This window comes from Lissotriton vulgaris, chromosome 7, assembly GCF_964263255.1.
Source record: "Lissotriton vulgaris chromosome 7, aLisVul1.2, whole genome shotgun sequence".
Classification (NCBI taxonomy): Eukaryota; Metazoa; Chordata; class Amphibia; order Caudata; family Salamandridae; genus Lissotriton; species Lissotriton vulgaris.
This window is the reverse complement of record NC_141695.1, coordinates 1020936657-1020956259: the sequence shown is the minus strand read 5'-3', so window position 1 is coordinate 1020956259 and position 19603 is coordinate 1020936657. Positions and strand designations below refer to the sequence as shown.

Sequence of the window (19603 nt, the reverse complement as noted above, 5' to 3'; positions counted from 1 at the left end):
GGTAGAGGAGGGATACCCATTTCGGAGGGCCACCACAGGCTTGGGGGGGGCCGAGTATGTTTGCCAAAGAAGATGACTTCCGTCTTGCTTGCATTCAATTTGAGTTTGTTTGCATTCATCCATTTGGCAACATCTCGCAAGCATCCCTTCATATTGCTGAAGGCTGCCTCTGAGACGTCCGAGAAGGGGAAAATTAATTGTGTGTCGTCGGCGTATGAAATCGCCTTGACACCCCAATTAGCAATAAGGGAGAAGAGAGGAGCCAGATAAATATTAAAAAGTAGTGGACTGAGGGCCGAGCCCTGAGGGACACCGCACCAGAGGGGTTTAGGTTTTGAGGAAAGGGGGCCCAAGGCTACTTTCTGGGTACGATCCGTGAGATAGGACTGTAGCCAGCCCAGAGCCTTATCTTCCAGGCCTGTGTTTTGTAGCCTTGACAGTAGCCTCACATGGTCCACAGTATCAAAAGCGGCAGATAGATCCAGGAGCACCAACATAGCCGATGCTCCTGAATCTAAAGACCACCTGATCGACTCAGCCACTTCTATCAGAGCGGTCTCAGTGCTAAAGCCCGCCCTGAAACCCGACTGGGTTTCATGTAGTGTGTCTCTTACTTCTATGAACCTGTTCAGTTGGCGCTGTATCAGTTTTTCAAACATTTTGCCAGGGGCTGCTAACAGGGAGATTGGCCGGAGATTGCTCAAATCATCCGGGGCACCGTTTGGTTTCTTTTTTAAAGGCAGGAGTGTGGCATGTTTCCAGCAATCAGGGAATAGACCAGTTTTGATAGATGTATTCCAGATATGTAGCAGTGAAGTGGCAATTGAGTCCGACATCATTTTCCAGAGCTTGGGCGGGCATGGGTCATCAGGAGCCCCTGATTTACATTTTTGTAGTTCCCTTTTGGCCTCGGCGAGGGAGATAGGATGAAATTGAGCTAAGGCGGGGAGGGAAGCCACATTATCATTTGTGTCGGACATAATTGTGGGCTCGGGATTGGTGAAGGTGTCGTAGACTTTCTCGATCTTTTTATCAAAAAAGACCGAGATGTCCTCGCAGAGTTTCTCCGACGGAGTCACTTCAGTTTCAATTGCCCGAGGTTTAAAAAAGGATTGAACAATTTTAAAAACTTCCTTGCTGGATTGTTCAGCTTGCTGAATGGAGGTCGCAAAGAACAATTGTTTTGCTTTTTTTATGGATTTGTGGAAAACACGCAGGGCTTCTTTATAGCAAATTTTTGCTGATGTGGAATAATTTATCCGCCAGAGACGCTCTAGTTTTTTGCAATGACTTTTTTCAGCCAATAGCTCAGTCGAGAACCATGGGGCCGAGGGGGATTCTCTGCGTGATGTAGCAATTTTTGCAGGCGCGATAGTATCCAGCGAATTACCTATCCAGAAATTTAGAGCCACAGCGTCCGAGTTCACATCTGATGACAGAGTTGGAGTAGTGGCTGAGAGAGCAGGACAGAGAGTCTCTGCTGATATGTTGGCCCAGTTTCTGCGAACATAGGATCGTCTCCCTTTTGTCTTCGTTATATAAGAAAGCCATCATTAAGAACAAAAGTGCTTTTTTTCTTGCTCAGATTGAGTCTGCCCAGAACTCTGCTAGAAGGCTTTTTCAAGTCGTCGATTCCCTCTCCAATCCTCCGACAGGGCCTCCCAGTGAACCATCCCAAGACCTCTGTAACGCCGTTGCAACTTTTTTCTTCACCAAGGTCATGAACATTTATTCATCTTTTTCCTCCCCTATAGGTTCGGACCACACTGACCTTTTCCCTCAGTCCTCCCCACTCACTCCCACCTTTCCTAACTTCCACATGGTCACGACAGACCAGATTAGCAAGCTAATCACCTCCATTAAATCTGGGTCTCCTTTAGATCCCTGTCCCCCTCCTACACTGAGTGCCTTAACTGAGGTTATTACTTCTCCGCTCACGGACCTATGCAACTCCATCTTCCTAACAGGCATATATCCTGAAATTTGGAAAAAAGCGGTCATCAAGCCCTTGTTAAAAAAGCCTTCCCTGGACCCCGCGGACTCAGCTAATTATAGACCTATCGCTTGCCTTCCATTCCCGGCCAAAATATTTGAAGCTATTATGAACAAACAGCTGTCGGGTTTCATCGATTGCCACCAACTTCTAGATGATACCCAGTTTGGCTTCAGGAAGGGCCATGGCACAGCGACAGCTTTGATAAAATCCTCGGACGAGATCGGGACTATAATGGACCAGGGTGGGGCAGCGGTCCTTGTACTTCTAGATCTATCCGCTGCCTTTGACACGGTCGATCATTCCATCCTCATCGACCGTGTCACATCCCTGGGGGTGACCGATCTTGCCAGGGACCTCATTGCCTCGTTTCTGGCTAATCGCACTCAGGCAGTGAAACTGGGCACTTTTTACTCACCCATCTTCACCCTTCCGTGCGGGGTGCCACAGGGCTCCTCGTTAAGCCCCACATTATTCAATATATATGTGGCGGATTTGGCGAGAGTCATTAAAGCACAGGGTCTCAGCTTAACCACCTATGCGGATGACACTCAACTGGTGTTGGCGATACACAAAGATGAACCTGCTGTGGCCGCAATATCTCAGGAAGGGATGATGACCATTAGCTCATGGATGTCAAGCAACTGCTTGAAGTTAAATTCGGAAAAAACCGAGGTCATGACCTTTGGCAACCTTTCTCCGGAATGGTCCTCCATCTGGTGGCCCAGTGAAATGGGACCACCCCCCACTTCGGTTGCCAAGGTCAGAAACCTCTGTGTCATGTTCGATGAGAAGCTGCTGTTTAAACACCACGTGAATGCAGTGGTCTCATCGTCTTTCTATACGCTAAGGAAGATCAAAAAGCTGTTCCCATATCTCCCTCCATGGGCAGGGAAAACCTTGATCACCACTCTTGTTTTCTCTAAAATTGATTATGGCAACGCCCTCTTCCTTGGCACGCAAGAACAGATCTTATCCAAACTACAATCGGTGCAAAATGCAGCGGCCAGAATTCTGCTTGGCATCCCTAGTCGCGGCCCCACCTCTCTGGCCATACGTCACCTGCATTGGCTAAGAGTCAAGAGTCGGATAAAGTTTAAGGCACTTTGCATTGCTTACAAGGCCATCCATGACTCTGGACCCAGGTTCCTCAAAGATGCTTTTCGGATCTATGCTCCGCAAAGATCTCATCGCTCGGCTGGCACCCACCTCCTTTCTGTCCCACGCACCAGAACCACCAGCTGGGGAGTCAGACGTTTCTTAGTAGCCACTTTCAGACTGTGGAACTCTCTTCCTTTGCCCATCAAAACCAGTCCCACCCTTACCATCTTCCGTAAACTCTTGAAAACCTGTTTATTCAATCAATGATTCATCTGGTAGTTATCTGTCCCAGGCAGTCCGATATGCGCCGAGACACCCTCGGGTAGTTGTGTGCAATAAAAATCTCAAAAACATAAACATAAACATAAACATCATTATGCTTTTTTTTCTTTTTGTCAGTGGTGTTCTGCATTCATAGGCAAAGAAGCCCTTTTTTAGGTCTCGCCTATCCCTTTCGGCAAGGAATGGATAGTCGAGAATTATAGGAGGCAAAAAAGTTCTCAAACCATCGGGCGGATTTCAGACAGTTCATGTGAACACAAGCACGCGCATTTCCCCACATCGAAGCCATCAGCCTCCCTCCCACAGGCTTCCCCAGAGTGCGCAGTGCACGCTGGCCTCAATTCTCCTCCCCCTAATTGCTTTCACTTTCACGGCCACTTCAAAGGGATCCTTTCCCAGCCGCTTTTTTTGTTCTTTCGGCGATGTTCTTGTTTTAAAGGGGATTTGGGTATGTAAATTGGGACGAAAAATACAATGGCAGTATGGCACAGTTTTCAAACATTTTCAGTAGTTATCCTTCGATTCCTTGCCTGTTAAAACTCAGCTTACTGTTCATAACTGTAAACGTACCAGCCTTGACATTTTCTGACATGCAAACAAAATTTCCTGTTCCTAAAATTCCACCAACCTAGATCTTTTGAATTAAGAAGAGATGTTGAGAAGTACAAACTCATTCATTTTTTGCCTAGGTGACACCGGTACGCAAAAATATTTGTGACCAAGCCTTATGTGCACGAGACAGACTTTCTCACCACAAATATTGGTACTTCCCAAACTCGCTCCCTTTGTGCGTTTTTTCGCTGAAATAAAAAAAAGCGTACCGTGAATCGTTTTCATGACTATTATCTTTTCCTTCTTTGCAGTTTACTGCAGTCTGAGCCAAAGAAAACATGTCCAACTCCCTGCATCATTTTCATTGTAATTGAAAACATTGAAAAACAAAACGTTCAACTTCCGCCCAGTGCTCCCAGGCCTCCTCCCCCACAGAGGGTCTTTTGGTTTCGCCCTGTTGTCATTTAGCAGATTTCCTGGGCATGCGACATAGCAACGAGCTTTCGCTTAAAACAGAAAGCCGGGCCACCGTCAGTTCTGCCTGAGGTGATGTCGCGCCCGCTGCAGGCATGCGATCCAAGAAGCCATCTGAGGCCTGCAGATGTGTCACTCGTGCGCTCGGCAATCATTTTTGCTTGTTTAATAACAGGCACTGTTGAGGTTCTCATTGCCATGCCTCGTGAACTCGTTCGCGTCCAAAGCTCCGGCTAATGGGATGCACATGTAGGCCCAGAGCCACGGAACGCAATGACAAAATCTGAGCGTTCTCGGTCCGGGAAGGGCTGGTCCCTCCTCCCCCAGGGCCTGCTGTAGTTTGCACATATCGTTTGGGGCATAATGTTCAGTCTCCTGCCAAGAAACTCTTCTGCGCCACATTCTCATAAGCTGCAATCATGTACAAATGATAAAAAATCCTAATCCTAAAACTGGAAGCCTTTTAAATTAATATATTACTTAAAACACGCAGCTATCTTTTGCATGAGCAGGCAAGGGGGTGGGATGTTTTTTTCCCAATTCAAAGTTAAATTAAAGATATATTTTGACCAATGCAATAATGAAGAGACTTGCCCCAGACCAGCAAATATAGTCTCCCTTAACAGCTGAGGAAATTGTACTTGCTATATATTTTTTCTGAGTTTTATACACAGCAAGATTTTTCTGTGTTTTAAACACTCGCTGCTGACATCTTCAGTTATGTAATAAAGGTCATCAGTTCACATCCTGGCAGGACCAACTCACACACGTGCTATTTAGCGCTAATTCTTTCACACACATGCAAACACACACACACACACATTCACAGCAAGATTTTTCTGTGTTTTAAACGCTCGCTGCATACATCTGCAGTTATGTAATGAAGGTCATCAATTCACATCCGGGCAGGACCAACTCACAATTCCAGCTTCTAAGGTGGATGAATTGAGTACTGTTACATTGGGTTATAGTAGTTCATTTTCATTGTGTTGTGAGTGCGCCTGCTGGCCAAAATAGACTGCCACATTAACGCATGCATGCAACACATAGAGCCAGTGGTTCAACGGCTACGGCTAAGGGGGATACATTTATCACTTTGTGTGCAGACTAATTACTGAGATTCATGCGCATCAGCAAAAATGGAGGCCTGCGGGTCGGTCACATTCTCTGCCTCTCTCGCCATACCGTCACTGTAAATTGCCTGGAATGCGGCTCACACAAAGCCTCCCTTTACCTGGGGAATGCTTCTAAGGAGCACGCTGCCCACAGCAGAAAATAATTAACTCACTCTATCTGTCTATCCATCGCACTCACTCTATCGCCAACACTCTTTCTATCTATCGCCCTCCCTCTATCTATCTATCGCACTCACTCTATCGCATCCCCACAGCATCACTCAGCACCACCACAGCATCACTCAGGGGCACCACATCACTACTATGCGCTACCACAGCATCACTGAAATCCACAACATCACGCGTCGCAACCACAACATCACTCAGCGCCACCACAGCATCACTCAGCGCCACCACAGCATCAAGCTGTGCAACCATTAAAACAACAACTGGTTTACATATGTTCTCTCAATGTTTCCAGCTTTATTTCAAATGTCACAAAAAGATGTTAATATTTCACTTCTGTTCTTGGATTTTAGTCACAATAAAATACACTGAACATAATCTTCACAAAAGTTATTTACCAAAGTTTAAGCTATTGCCATTATAAATTACAATAACTTTTATTTAAGAATTAATTATGAAAAATAAATTAAAGCCATTGTTATTTGTAATATAAATACATCTAAGTCATGTTAATACAATACATATTGCATTACAAATGCTATAGGTGTCACATTTGCGAAAGTTAAAACTATTGGCTTTGTAAATGACAAAGCTATTCATTTCGCTATTTTCAAAACCAACACATAAATAACAAATTTGTCATTTACAATACCAATAGCTCAAACTTTCCTAATGAGAGACCTATTGCATTGCAAATGTTTGTTCTTTTGCCAATACAGAGCAGCATCACCAAAAAGCACTGCAAAGATAAAATGCCAGGTAACATAACGATATTGAAAGGTAAAACCAGTTGGTTTTGACAATGCTGTTGAAAATGTGAAAAGCATTTAGAAGAACCAAAAATGTAAAAAGTCAAAGAAAGAACACAATTAAAAGCCCACTATAATGTTTACAAAAAGAGAAAAATATAATAAGGAAAATGAAACCAATACGTCTAAAATCCAATAAGGATAATGGGATATATGACATTTTAAAGATTTCAGTAAAAAAGTGCCAAGAAAAAGTAAAGGTCTAATGACAGCCTATTGTCACGATTGACCTGGACCTAGGCATGATTTCAGGTTGATCGCCATGGAGTGTAGGTCGGAACCTATACATAGGTTTGTCCCAGTCTGAGGTTTTACCTAGGGACTCAGTCTCTGAAATGGAAGTCGAAATCCTCCAATAGGGCAAGGTTGCAGGCTGTACCTGAGAAGAGATCCACAAAACTAGAGATCAATTGGATGAGGTAATGCTGAAGCTGCTGGTTTGGATGGGAAAGCTCAGTGGTAGAATTCATCTTTCGAGTCCAGAGAAGTCCTCTTGTCTGTTGGTTACTTTTCATACCTTTGACCAGTTAGGATTTCTTCGTTAGTACTTAGTCACTTTTTCAGAGCTCAAAATCCTCCATCAGGACAAGGTTTATCCACACAGAGTTTCTCGAGGCCCAGATACCTTCTCATCAACGGTCTAGTGAAATGGACTTGCTGCTGCAGAAAATCTCAAAGCAGAAGAAACCTGTTTCTTTAGCACGGTGAAGTCGCACCTTGAGCAGATTGGCTTGGATGGTTGCTCCAGGTCCTCCGGAGGTCTGAAAGCCCCAACTTTTCAAAGGTGCTAGGAGAAGTCTAGATAGGCACAGCCAGGGAGTCCAGGACCTCACGAACAACACTTTGGGTGCCAAAGCTTACACCACCAGGGTCAAGTCCAGATACAGATGCTATTAGTCAGCTGAGGACTTCAGGGAAAAGGCCTCTTGCTGTTTGCTATGTCCTAGTTAGCCACACAGGAGGTCTGCTAACTGACACTTGAAGTCCACTTCTTTATCCTGGGTACAACTGGGAGCAGGTCCAGCTTTTCAGGTCTCCTCACAAGTCTCAAACAGCAATGAATAAAAAACAAATCAGAACACTTTACTTAACAATGTGCAAATGATAAATATTTTTGCTGAAACCCTACTGCAAGGCAATAATGTTTACACGCTATACTGTTTTATCAGTAAAGCTGCATGTTAGTGGGAACATTTGTGGCCATTTCAATGGAAAAATAACTATCTGTAAATTGCAGCGAGCCCCCATAACATGCTTTAGTAATATTTTAATTATAATTGAGATGTAAAACATAACCTGATAGACATTGCTGCTCTCGCCCTGATGACAATGCTATTAGTGAACAGGAAAGCAAATCTGGGGGGGTCATGTGTACCCTATATGTGGTCTACATTCTTATTATACAGGAAGTACATGTTTAGTCTATTAAATCAAACAAAATAGTTTGTTTGTACAGCAGAAATGCTGAATTCATCTATTTGAAGGTGCTGTCATATGTGATAATGGAGACTGTAAAATAAAATATTGGCCTAGGACAACACAATTTCAGACCAGTTAATTGGTCAAGTATGCTACATTTAGGTCAAGTAGGTTATTCAAGTCTGCAGGTCTGGTAACATTTTTATGATTTTTCAAGGCCTGAACATTTAATAAATATTAACTCTTTTTACTGGTTCTTAACCGAAGTGTGAGGGGGACAACCGAACCAGGGCAGGAGACTCACCGTATCTGTCCCACGGTTTTCAATTCTATGTCAGTCCACGGAGGCTCAGATTATGCTTCTCTTCACTTTACTGACAAATACAGCAGCCAATAAAAACTTTAAACTGGCATGACCCCGGAAGGACAACCCCCTCCAACAGTCTGCACCAATCACTATCAAGTCCAACATATAATTGTCCATGTTTAACCATACGACCTCCTCTTTCTTTGCTGCTGGAGCAGCGAGTTAAGTGCCCTTTACGTTACTACTTTGTTGTGGTTAATTGTTATAAGGGCGGTGGTTGTTAACGGCGCGTGAGCGTGTCTTTGAACTTATTGTTACCGTTGTATTATTTATGCCCCTCGCATTTATTTGATGTAGCTGTTCCCGTTGTATTGTTTATGCCCCACGCATTTATTTCATCTAACCTTTTGGTGGCGCGAGTCGTAGGAGCGCGAAACTGAACAGTAGGGGGCGGTGGAGCAGGAGGAGACAGACGCGAGTCTCTCACGCTCAGGAGGCCGTCGAGTTCAGCCCCCACACGCGACGCGCATGCGCGAGGAGCCGACTTTCACTTTTGCATTACCGGCTCCTCGCACATCGCGCGTCTTTTGACTGCATAAATCCTGGTCTCATTGAACGCTTACCGGAGCGTGTCCGGATCAGAGCCAGGCTCTAGGGGAGATTTTGTATGCATAAAGGGGTCTCCTTCCACCTTGATTTTGACCTCATAGAGTGTTGGACATTAGGAGCTACAGTGTGTGTGTGTGTGTTAGAGGCACCCCTGGGCTGCTCCCCCCCTGTAGAAGTTCCTCCACACCTCCCTGCTTTAGAGCTATGGCGTACTACACCGAGGAGGACAACCAATGGGTAGAATACAACGAATATGAAGAGTATGAGCCACAAGAGGAACAATTGGAGGAAAATTTGGTGGAGGCCCTGGATACCCATGTCCAAGGGTCGGTCAATAAAGCACTGATCAAGGCTCTCAAGCCTTTTACTAAACCCCTTCAGAAATATGGCAAGAGAAAGTTTAAGTCAGCCCGAAAGGGTGATACCGCTACTCACTCCTCGGCCCAGGTGTTGGCACAGATGGCCACGAATGTCATGAAGGATCATGGCTCAATGGCGAACTAAACGTCTGGGGATTCTTCCCCGACCCCACCTGACACCTCTGATTCAGAGGTGGAATCGGTGGCTTCCAGAAAGAAATCTAAGAAGGTGAAACACACCGCTTACAAAGCAGATGATAGTCAGGTGCCAAAGAACCTTCTTTTTGATCCTAATAGTATTGTGCACCCTAGATCCACAGAATAGGTGCAGTGTCCAGAATTGGCGCATTATGTGGGTAACAACCTGCGACAAGGTTTCGACAGTGGAGTGAGAGCCACACTGCGATCTGAATGCCCCAGACCATCCTTGACAGGAAAGGTAGTGGATACGCCGGACTTGGATCCCACAATGGTGGCGTTTATGAGGAAGTTTGCAAAATAGGGGCTGGATAGAGCATGGCGGGGTTGGCAGGACAAAATGTTGGATGTCGCTGGACCCCTCACGAAGATTCTAGACGCAGCAGTTAAGGCAAAGGATAAAAATGTACCAATGGATGTATCGGAGGTCCTGGAATGGGCACAACGTGCCATGTGCTTCTTGGGGAATGCGAATGTGGCCCTGTCTACGGAGCGGAGACGCTCTTTTCTTATGAGAATCGATTCCCAACTGGCAGAAATGGCCCCTTACGAACCAGGTTCCCTGGCTAATGGTATGCTTTTTGGGGACAAATTTGTTAAGGAAATGGGCAAGTACATTACCACCTTCTCCGCGCTGGACAAGGTGCAATCAAACATCAAGAGAGTGTTCCACACTGGTGTTTTTGATAGGGCCAGACGCCCACGAGGTCGAGGGTCCGGCCGAGGTTATGCACAGACCTCGCGTGGAGCAGATCAGAGAGGCAGAGGCAACCGACGCTCCAATTTCTACCCCTCCAGTGATAGAGGAGGTCGAGGCAAAGGGCAGAGAGGAACCTATCATGGACAGCAGAATAATTCAGGAGACAACTCCTATTCAGGTACGACTTCTATGTCCGTCAGAACATATGGTGGGAGGCAGACTGTCTCTTTTTCTCCACAGGTGGCGAATGCTCACAAACGACCCTTGGGTGTTACAGACAGTACAGGGATTTCACATAGAGTTCTATGCCTCCCCGGTACAGCGGCAGAGGCCGAATCCCCTTCATTTTTCCCAAACAGAGCAGAGTTTCATCGACGCAGAGATATGCTCCTTGCTCCAGAAGGGAGCGATTGTGGAATCCACCCCACACGATCTAGGCTTCATAAGCACCGTCTTTGTGGTCCCCAAAAAGGACCAAGGGTATCGTCTGGTGTTGAACCTCAGAGAGTTCAATGGCTGGGTTGTGTATCGGCACTTCAAAATGGAAGGTATACACCTCCTGCGCGACATCCTCTTGGAACAGGATTGGATGGTACGCCTGGACTTAAAAGACGCCTACCTGGCAGTGTCCATTTATCCCCCACACCGGCGGTTCCTACAGTTTCAGTGACGCAACCGGTGGTTCGAGTTTTCCGCCATGCCCTTTGGACTGTCATCCGCCCCATGGTGTTTCACCAAGTTGATGAAACCCATCGCACAGAGGTTGAGAGAAAGGGGCGTTCGCTTCATTATTTACCTCGACGACATACTGATTTTAGGACAGTCGCCGGAGATGGTGTCACTCCATCTGTCATGGACGATCCAACTCCTTCAGGACTTGGGCTTCCTTCTGAATTTACAGAAGTGCATCTTGAGACCTTCTCAAGTGATGGAGTTCCTGGGGTTCCAGGTCGACTCGGTGAAAGCTCAGTTGCTCTTGCCCCTCAAGAAGAGAGTGGCTATCAGGAAGGAGTTGAGGAGAGCGCTTGCCTCTCCGACAATCTCCTTGAGGACTTTGGCGTGCCTGATAGAGCTTCTAGCTTCTTCGATCCAGGCGATTTTTCCGGGCCCTTTACATTACAGGGCCCTGCAGCGGTTGAAAGCGTTGCACTTGCGCAAGGGTCTGACTTATGCCCAGCAGGTTTCCCTTTCGGCAGAGGCTCGTACGGAGATGAACTGGTGGTTAGAGCATATGGATGCGTGGAATGGCAGAGCCATTTTCGCGGCCACCCCGGAGGTGGTGATAGAGTCGGATGCCAGCCGCTGGGGCTGGGGAGCCCGTTGCGGCTCGGTGGAGATGGGAGGTCGTTGGTTCCGCAAAGAGCTGAGTCTCCACATCAATTGCCTGGAACTCCTGGCAGGTTCCTTTGCGATTCGCACTCTGTCTCCTCAGAAAGTTTCATGCTGCATTCTCCTACGCATGGACAATGTGTCCGCGGTGGGGTATATAAATCGCCTAGGAGGCACCAGGTCACGTCTCCTGGCGGAGATAGCCAAGGATTTTTGGCATTATTGCCTGGCCCATCAAATTTCGGTGACGGCGGAGTATATACCGGGGTCCGCCATTGTGACGGCGGATTGGAACTCTCTGTATTTGAGGGATACCAGCGATTGGAGGTTGCACCCCAGGATCTTCGGGGCGTTGAACCACAAATGGGATCTGTGTGTGATGGATCTGTTTGCCTCACGGCTCAACAGACAGTTGCCCCAGTTTTACAGCTGGCGTACGGATCCCTTGGCGATCAGCTCGGACGCCTTTCTTCAGTCATGGACGACGGGCATTCTATATGCGTTTCCTCCATTTATCATGATCCCGAGGGTTCTGGCTCAGGTTCAGAGGCAGAAGGCGGAGATGGTCTTGATCTCCCCGTGTTGGAAAGCACAAGCGTGGTTCCCAGTAGCAATGAGTCTTACCTGTGCATCGCCGGTGCGGATCTCATCGTTTCCGGACCTTCTTACGGACCCGGTGGGTCTTCGCCACCCGTTGGTCCTTCAGGATCAGTTGTCCCTCATGGCGTGGAGACTTTCCGGTGCCGTTGGCAAGTGCCGGGTGTTTCACAGGACACTCTCTTTTTCTTATCACAGGCATGGGCACCTTCCACCCACAAGCGTTATGAGTCAGCTTGGAGACGATGGGTTGGTTGGTGTAACGAACGGCAGGGAGATCCGATGGGATCCGATATCACTGTGATAGTGAATTTCTTGTCTGAATTGGCGCGGTCAGGAATGGCTTATAGATCGGTGAATAACTTCCGGTCAGCTATTTCGGCGGGACATCCGCATGTTGAGGGCAAACCTGTTGGGGAACACCCCCTGGTGTGTAAGGTAGTCAGGGGGATCCGTTTAGTGAATCCCCCTCAACCCAAGTACACTGAGCTTTGGGACGTTTCAGTGGTCTTGTGTTTTTTGGCGGCTTGGCCGGCTAATGAGGGTCTGTCTCGCAAACAGCTCTCAGCAAAGCTTACGATTTTGCTCTGTTTGATCTCATAAAGGCGAGTGTCGGATATTCGGGCCTTGGATTTGTCAGGTAGAGTATTCACTCCCACTGGAGTTTCTTTTATGATCTCTAAGCGTACAAAAACACATACAAAATGCATTGCTTATACTGCATTTCCTCATCACAGTAAATTATGTGTAGTTAAATGTCTGAAAGTATATGAGGATTGTACTAGAGAATTTAGAACTGATTTTGGTCAATTGTTGATTTCATTGCAGAGACCTTTCTGCCCAGTCGCCAGTGCGACTCTGGCCAGGTGGGTTACCTGGTTGTTGAACCTGGCCGGTATTGATACCTCTAAATTTGGGGCTCATTCTGTGAGGGGGGCTATGGCCTCAAAATCTTTTGGTGCCGGTTCTCGGCTTCGGGATATCATGACTGCGGCAGATTGGTCATCTGATTCCACCTTTAAGACGTTTTATCATAAACCTATTGTGGATGTGGCCTCGTGGTGGTGGAGAAACTTTAAACTAGCATAATCTGAGCCTCCGTGGACTGACATAGAATGAAAAATTGTCTAGCAGACGCGACAAAGAATTTTCAATTCTATTAAGGACACAGAGGCGAGGATTATTCCACCCTGGCTTGCAGAACTGTATTTTCGTGCATTATTGTATGATTATGTAAAGTATTGTACCCACCCGAATGATTGTTATGGCTTGACTGTATTTCCAAGTTTGGGAATGGCCATTACGACATATATTCTTGTTTCAGGTGATCAGCACAAGCAGACTTGAGATGAACAGCCTATGATCTGGGACTGTGTGCAGTTGTGCAGGAGGTGACTTCCTCGACGATGGATGCGATAGTTGCCACGTTGGCCTCCGGTCTTGTTGGACTGATGGTGTAATCGCAAAGAAAGAGGAGGTCGTATGGTTAAACATGGACAATTATATGTTGGACTTGATAGTGATTGGTGCAGACTGTTGGAGGGGGTTGTCCTTCCGGGGTCATGCCAGTTTAAAGTTTTTATTAGCTGCTGTATTTGTCAGTAAAGTGAAGAGAAGCATAATCCTCGCCTCCGTGTCCTTAATAGAATTGAAAATTCTTTGTCGCGTCTGCTATACAATTTTTCACTTTCTGACATCCGTGAGGGGGACCCAAGGGGAAGGAAGGAGTTAACCATACCACCTGCCTCCTCCTCACAGGACGAAGGGCATTCCCCGCCGCAGGATGATGTATGAACAATGAGTACGAAGGCGGAAGAGGAGGGACTGTCAGCACGTAAGAAGAGGGAATCCCAGGAAGCCGGCAGAGAAAACCCGGAAGATGCTGAGAGTTGGAGGAGCCTGGCTGCAACGGCGAACAAAGACGCCATGCCGACGGACGGAGAGAGCCCAGCTGACGTGCAGAGAGAGGAAGAGGACACCGGTGAAGTCGACAACTGGTGGGAAGATTGGTGGAAGACCTCAGGGATTGCCTTCAAGCCGCCGCAACTCAGGAGAGGTGTGGTAGTTGCGGTAGGTGACTCAGGCAGGGGGAGGAGATTTAAGGGTCAGGCACTAGGGTGAAGAGGGGTCAAAAGGGGACACCGCCATGAAAGTGTGCACTACTGAGCCCTGCATGTCACGCCCAGAGTGTCCATAACCTCCGAAGAGGGAGGCTAGGACAGACTTTGGGGAATATTGATAATCCTAGGAAGCCTTGCATGTTAAGTTATATTTGGCTTTAATTTTGTTCCCGATTTTCATGGGGTACATGGCTTATTCCCTGAAACTAAGGGATAGGTAGAACCAGATAAAGAGAGAGAGAAGCTAAAACGGGATCAAATACATAGTCTCTTAGCCACCACGTTCCTACACCCTTTTTCTCAGCTCTAACTTCCTGCATTTTGGTGTGGTGATGGTATCTCAAAGCCCAAATACAAGGACACTATACTTACCGCTGCTATCTTATCTTTTGGGAGATTCTGGGGGACGTCATCCTGACAACCTGACTGAAGATACCTGGAGAGGAAAAAGGAAAAGAGAAGAGAGATTGTTTGGAAACTCAAGGAAAATCCTTGCCCTTTCTGTTCTGAAACTTTACTTTATACCATTTCAATAAAACGACTCCAAAATTAAGCCACACATCAAGCCTCCTAGATTCTATTTCCACCCATCCCTCCCACACCAAGATAACAGAGTTCATATTTTGATTTGTGCTTCACTCTTCTCATAGGGCAGCCAGAACTTTCACAGTGAAAATAGCCTTTGGGGCTTTATCACTGGAGGGACATGGTTACATAAAATTTCTACATATCCCACTTTTAAATACCATGCTACTAGCCCTACATCGGAGTGACTTGTTAATATTTAAAAGGAAGTTTGTTCCTGGTCATTTTGACAGGTTGAACTGCAGGTCTGAAGAAGTGGAGAAGTGTGGCTCAATGGTTAGAGGAGGCATTCCCGGAAGCTGAGGTCAGACCCGGGACCAGGGTTCAATTCCTGATGCCGCAGGGTCTGAGCCCAAGTGTACATGGACTCGATAATTCTCACTTCGGTGCCTACTCGAACCACGGGTTCACACTCTGCAACTCTGGGCAATAGCTTGCTTAATCTCCACTACGGCCCCCCGCGGTGGGATGCCTGGCCTTCACCTTGGGGATGCCCAGTACGGGTTATCTCACAGGGAAAAGCCAGGACGGGTTCCCAATGCAAGCGCCGGGACACCCCGTTGGGGTAGCTGTGCGCTATATAAGATACACTAAAAAAAAAAAAAAAAAAATTGTCAAGTTTCACTAGTAGGCCTGAAGCTATGTTTCCCTTTTACACCAGTGGATGCCACAGTACCTGTTGCTGTCCACAGGAGACATTTAATTTTTCATCCCATGGGTGTTTTTCTACACCATATATCCAGCCCTATAGGAAAGTTAAATATGCCAGTCAAAGAGAGCCAATTCTTACATTTTTTAAGAGTCAGAACACACACTGGACAGCAGTGTGCAAGTGTGAAGAATTAAAGAACCTCCAATAAAATACAGCAAAAATTGGGGTTGACCAAGCAAAAGGAGATATTTTCTAACAGGAGATTAATAATCATCCATGCACCTAAGGCAGAGATGCAGTCATCAAGTCTTGTCTTGTGGAGGTCTACTGGGCCATCCGTTTTTAGAATGTTTTGCATATCATCTACCTAGTTTTAACATGCAGGGTTGAACAATCTGATCAGCTCCACTCATAAGGTGAGGTAGATATTGATTCGTAGAAGAGGGAGGATTGACCCCTGAGGGATGTCATGATGTTGGGTGTGAGACGTGGATAAGAAAGGTGGTAAGAAGACCAAGCTCTTTTTGCCTTTGAGGTATAAAGCAACCATTTTAGGTTATTTTTTGCATATTCCGAGGTGGTAGACTCTATCTAGTAGTGCCTGTTGCTTATAGGTCTGGAAGCAGTAACGTATCCACACCATTCCTGTCCTCTGTTAGTTTTATGTCATCCCACATGGATACAGGACTAACTCTATCTCTACCTGCCCTGAATCCAGAGTGTTGGTACAACATCAAGTTTTTTCTTCAGTAAATTGGGAGAGATGAGTAAAAATTGCTACTTCAAATAGTTTATCCAGAAATGGACCATAAGCCTTTGGCTGGTAGTTTTCTGGATGGATGGGCAAACACTGTTATTGAAGAATGATCTAAAGTATGGGTGTTTTAGTGCTGGTGAGAATGATCCTAATTCCAAGAACTTGTTTAGTATGGTTTTAGCAACTTCAACTACACAGGTTGTTCAAGAATATCTTTCTTATTTTTTTTGGGCAGTGTTGGAAATTGGGTACCTTGTTGTCGCTATCAGGAGGACATGCAAAACTTAAAATTACATGCCCTGCCTTTTATGTACATAGCACCCTGCCCTATCGGCTACTTAGGGCCTGACATTGGGGTGACTTATCTGTAATAAAAGGGGAAATTAAGGCCTGGCAAGCCGTTTTAAATGTGAAGTCAAAGTGGCAGTAAACTACACCCACAGGCTCTGCAATGGCAGGCCTAAGACAGGTTTGAAAGGCTACTTGTGTGGGGGGCACAATCAGTCCTGCAGGCCCACTAGTAGCATTTAGGTTACATGCCCTGTGCATATGGTATGTCTTTGTACAAGGGACTTACAGGTAAACTAAATATGTCATTTATGTATAATCCAATGTTACCATGATTAGGGGAGAAGCACATGCACTTTAGCACTGGTCAGCAGTGGTAACTCGGCACTCGTGAGTTGGTGACAGCACTTACGAGGTCCTGCTTGAGCATTGGGGGCAGACTGCGAGCCTTGCTGGAGGTGTGTGAGCTCATCTGTCACCCGCCATACTGCCATTCTCTTTTACGCTTTTTAAACAGCTTTTAAAATCTGTTTAACTTTGCCTGATTTTAGCTGGGAAATAGCTGAGTTGTCTAACATATTTTACCTGTGCTGAGGTGTGCTTCCCTGCCCCGGTCCACCGCGGCTGTTGTGCCGTTTAAGTGGAGGGCGGTGCGCCATCTTGGGTGAGGACCCGGATACCGGTGGGGCCGTTCGCTGCAGTCTAGCTGGGGGTGGGGCTTAGCTATTTACTGGCCAGCAGTGTGAGGCGCTCTTGTGCTGAGGTGTGCTTCCCTGCCCCGGTCCACCGTGGCTGTTGTGCCGTTTGAGTGGAACGCGGGGCGCCATCTTGGGTGAGGACCCGGATACCGGTGGGGCCGTTCGCTGCAGTCTAGCTGGGGGTGGGGCTTAGCTATTTACTGGCCAGCAGTGTGAGGCGCTCTTGTGCTGAGGTGTGCTTCCCTGCCCCGGTCCACCGTGGCTGTTGTGCCGTTTGAGTGGAACGCGGGGCGCCATCTTGGGTGAGGACCCGGATCCTGGTGGGGCCGGTCGCTGCGGTCTAGCTGGAGGTGGGGCTTAACTATTTATTGCACATGGCTGTCCGGACGCGCAGCGGACGCGCCGAAAGGCTCTCCAAAGGCAAGCCCGTCTGCGCCCGTCCGTGCCCCGGCAGCAACCAGCGCCAGGCACTCTGGTCAATTTGTGCCCGACCCTACCAACAGGAAGTTCACCTATTCACGGGACGCTTTGCTTGAAGTTAGGGGCCCCAGCTGCAATACGATCAGACAGGGGGCTGTCCTGGACAATCTTTCCGGAAAGTGCCCTGCGTGTGATTTCTGCTTACAGAATACAGCGCCCCATCCCTCTATCCGGACTTCGGACAATATAAGAATTCAGGCAGCGCTCATTAATGCACGCTCAATGGTCAAGCATGCAGCAGATATTTTTGAACTGCTAGCAGATGACATGCTAGATGCTCTGTTTATTACAGAGACCTGGCTCACTGAGTCGTGCGCCCCGGTAGTGGAACTTACCATCCCCAGAGGCTACAAAATTGTCAGGGCCGATAGGGGGGCGGCAGAGGGGGTGGGTAGCGGTAGTACTTAGGGACTCCTGGCTCTTCACTAGCGAAGTCATTAGAGACTGGGCGGATGGAGAAGCTCTCGACTTCGTCCTCATGATCTCTCCTCATTTTATGTTAGGTGGGACCCTGGTATATCGCCCACCGGGCCCACCTGGAGCTTTCCTTAACCCCTCCCATGCTGGTGACGAACCCCAGCCGTCACGCCCCGCGGTGGGCGTGAGCTGATGATGGCTGGGGTTCGTCACGGCCCCGCCCTGTTCTTTTGTTTACCGCACAGCGGTAAAATCGCGGCCGCAGCGAAGGGGTTAAAGCACTAGAGGACGTTATTGTCCCACGCGCCCTATGCTACCCTAAATTTCTCCTACTAGGAGACTTCAATATCCATTTGGACACCCCATCCATCCCGGAGGCCAGGGCTCTCCTGGACTCCTTGAACTTTGCCCAGCTAACTCAACACGTGCTGATCCCTTCTCATGTCGGGAGACATCTTATTGACCTGATCTGCTCCAATTTCCCTATATCAGTTACTGATCGTTAACCTACAACATGGTCTGACCACTTCTTGATCAGGTTCTTGTGGGGGGATAACAGGTCTGGCAGATGCCCTGCCCCTCCCACCGGGCCTCAAGCCAATAAAGTGAATCTCCCTGCTCTTATGGGGTTCCTACGTCAGACCCACCCTTCCCCTGCTACGGACCTAGAGGGGGCAGTGGCCAATTTCGACCACTGGATTACCCAGGGAGTTAGGGCCTGCTCTAAGGCTAAACCAGGAATTTCTCATTGCTCTTTTCCCTCTCAGCCCTGGTACTCTTCCAGCCTTAGGGATCTGAAACAAGGGTGTAAGATGCTGGAGCTCTGCTGGCGTCAGAGCTACTGTATGACAGCAAAGGCGGCCTTACGTCGCGCCCAGAGAGAGTACTACTCGGCCATTAGAAAGGCGAAGAGCGACTACTTCGCCGGGAGGATTGTGTCGGCCCGGAATAATAGCAAGGCAATTGTCCGGAGCTTCCTCTCCCCCTGTGCGGATTCAGGAGAGTGTTGGCCCTGCTTCCAGGCACCTGGAGAGTCTCTCTCCTGAACCCCCCTCGAATCTTTCTGCTGATTCCTCCCTTCTCTCCTCATTTCTGCCCACTGCTGAGGCAGATGTACTGGCCCTCCTAAGATCTCTTAAGTTTGGCTCTCCAGCTGACACCTGCCCAGCTCGGGTCTTAGCTGGTGTAGCTGAGGTCATCTGCCCAGCAGTGGTGGATATGGTTAATCTGTTCCCTTTGGTCGGGTCACGTTCCTGCTCAATGGAAGCGGGCTAAACTACTCCCCTTCTGAAGAAACCCTCATTGGACCCCTTGCTGCCGGCTAACTATCGGCCCATTTCTCTCCTTCCTGCCATCGCTAAAGTATGTGAGAAAGTGGTCTTCCGGCAGCTTGAGGCGTTTGTGGAAGCATCAGGAGCACTCCACCCAGCTCAGTCAGGATTTAGATCCTCTTACAGCACAGAGACTGCACTAGTGGAGATGTCGGAGGCTATCAGAGAGTGTCTAGATGGAAGCAGCAGGGCAGCCTGATCTTACTCGACCTCTCTGCCGCCTTCTATATGGTGCCCGACCAGCG

At 47.7% G+C, this 19603-nt stretch overlaps 1 pseudogene; it reads left to right on the top strand.

Annotated features, from left to right (window-relative positions):
• Nucleotides 1-9339: 9339 nt before the first annotated feature.
• On the top strand, nt 9340-12932 carry LOC147702862 (uncharacterized; annotated as a pseudogene).
• Nucleotides 12933-19603: the final 6671 nt, after the last annotated feature.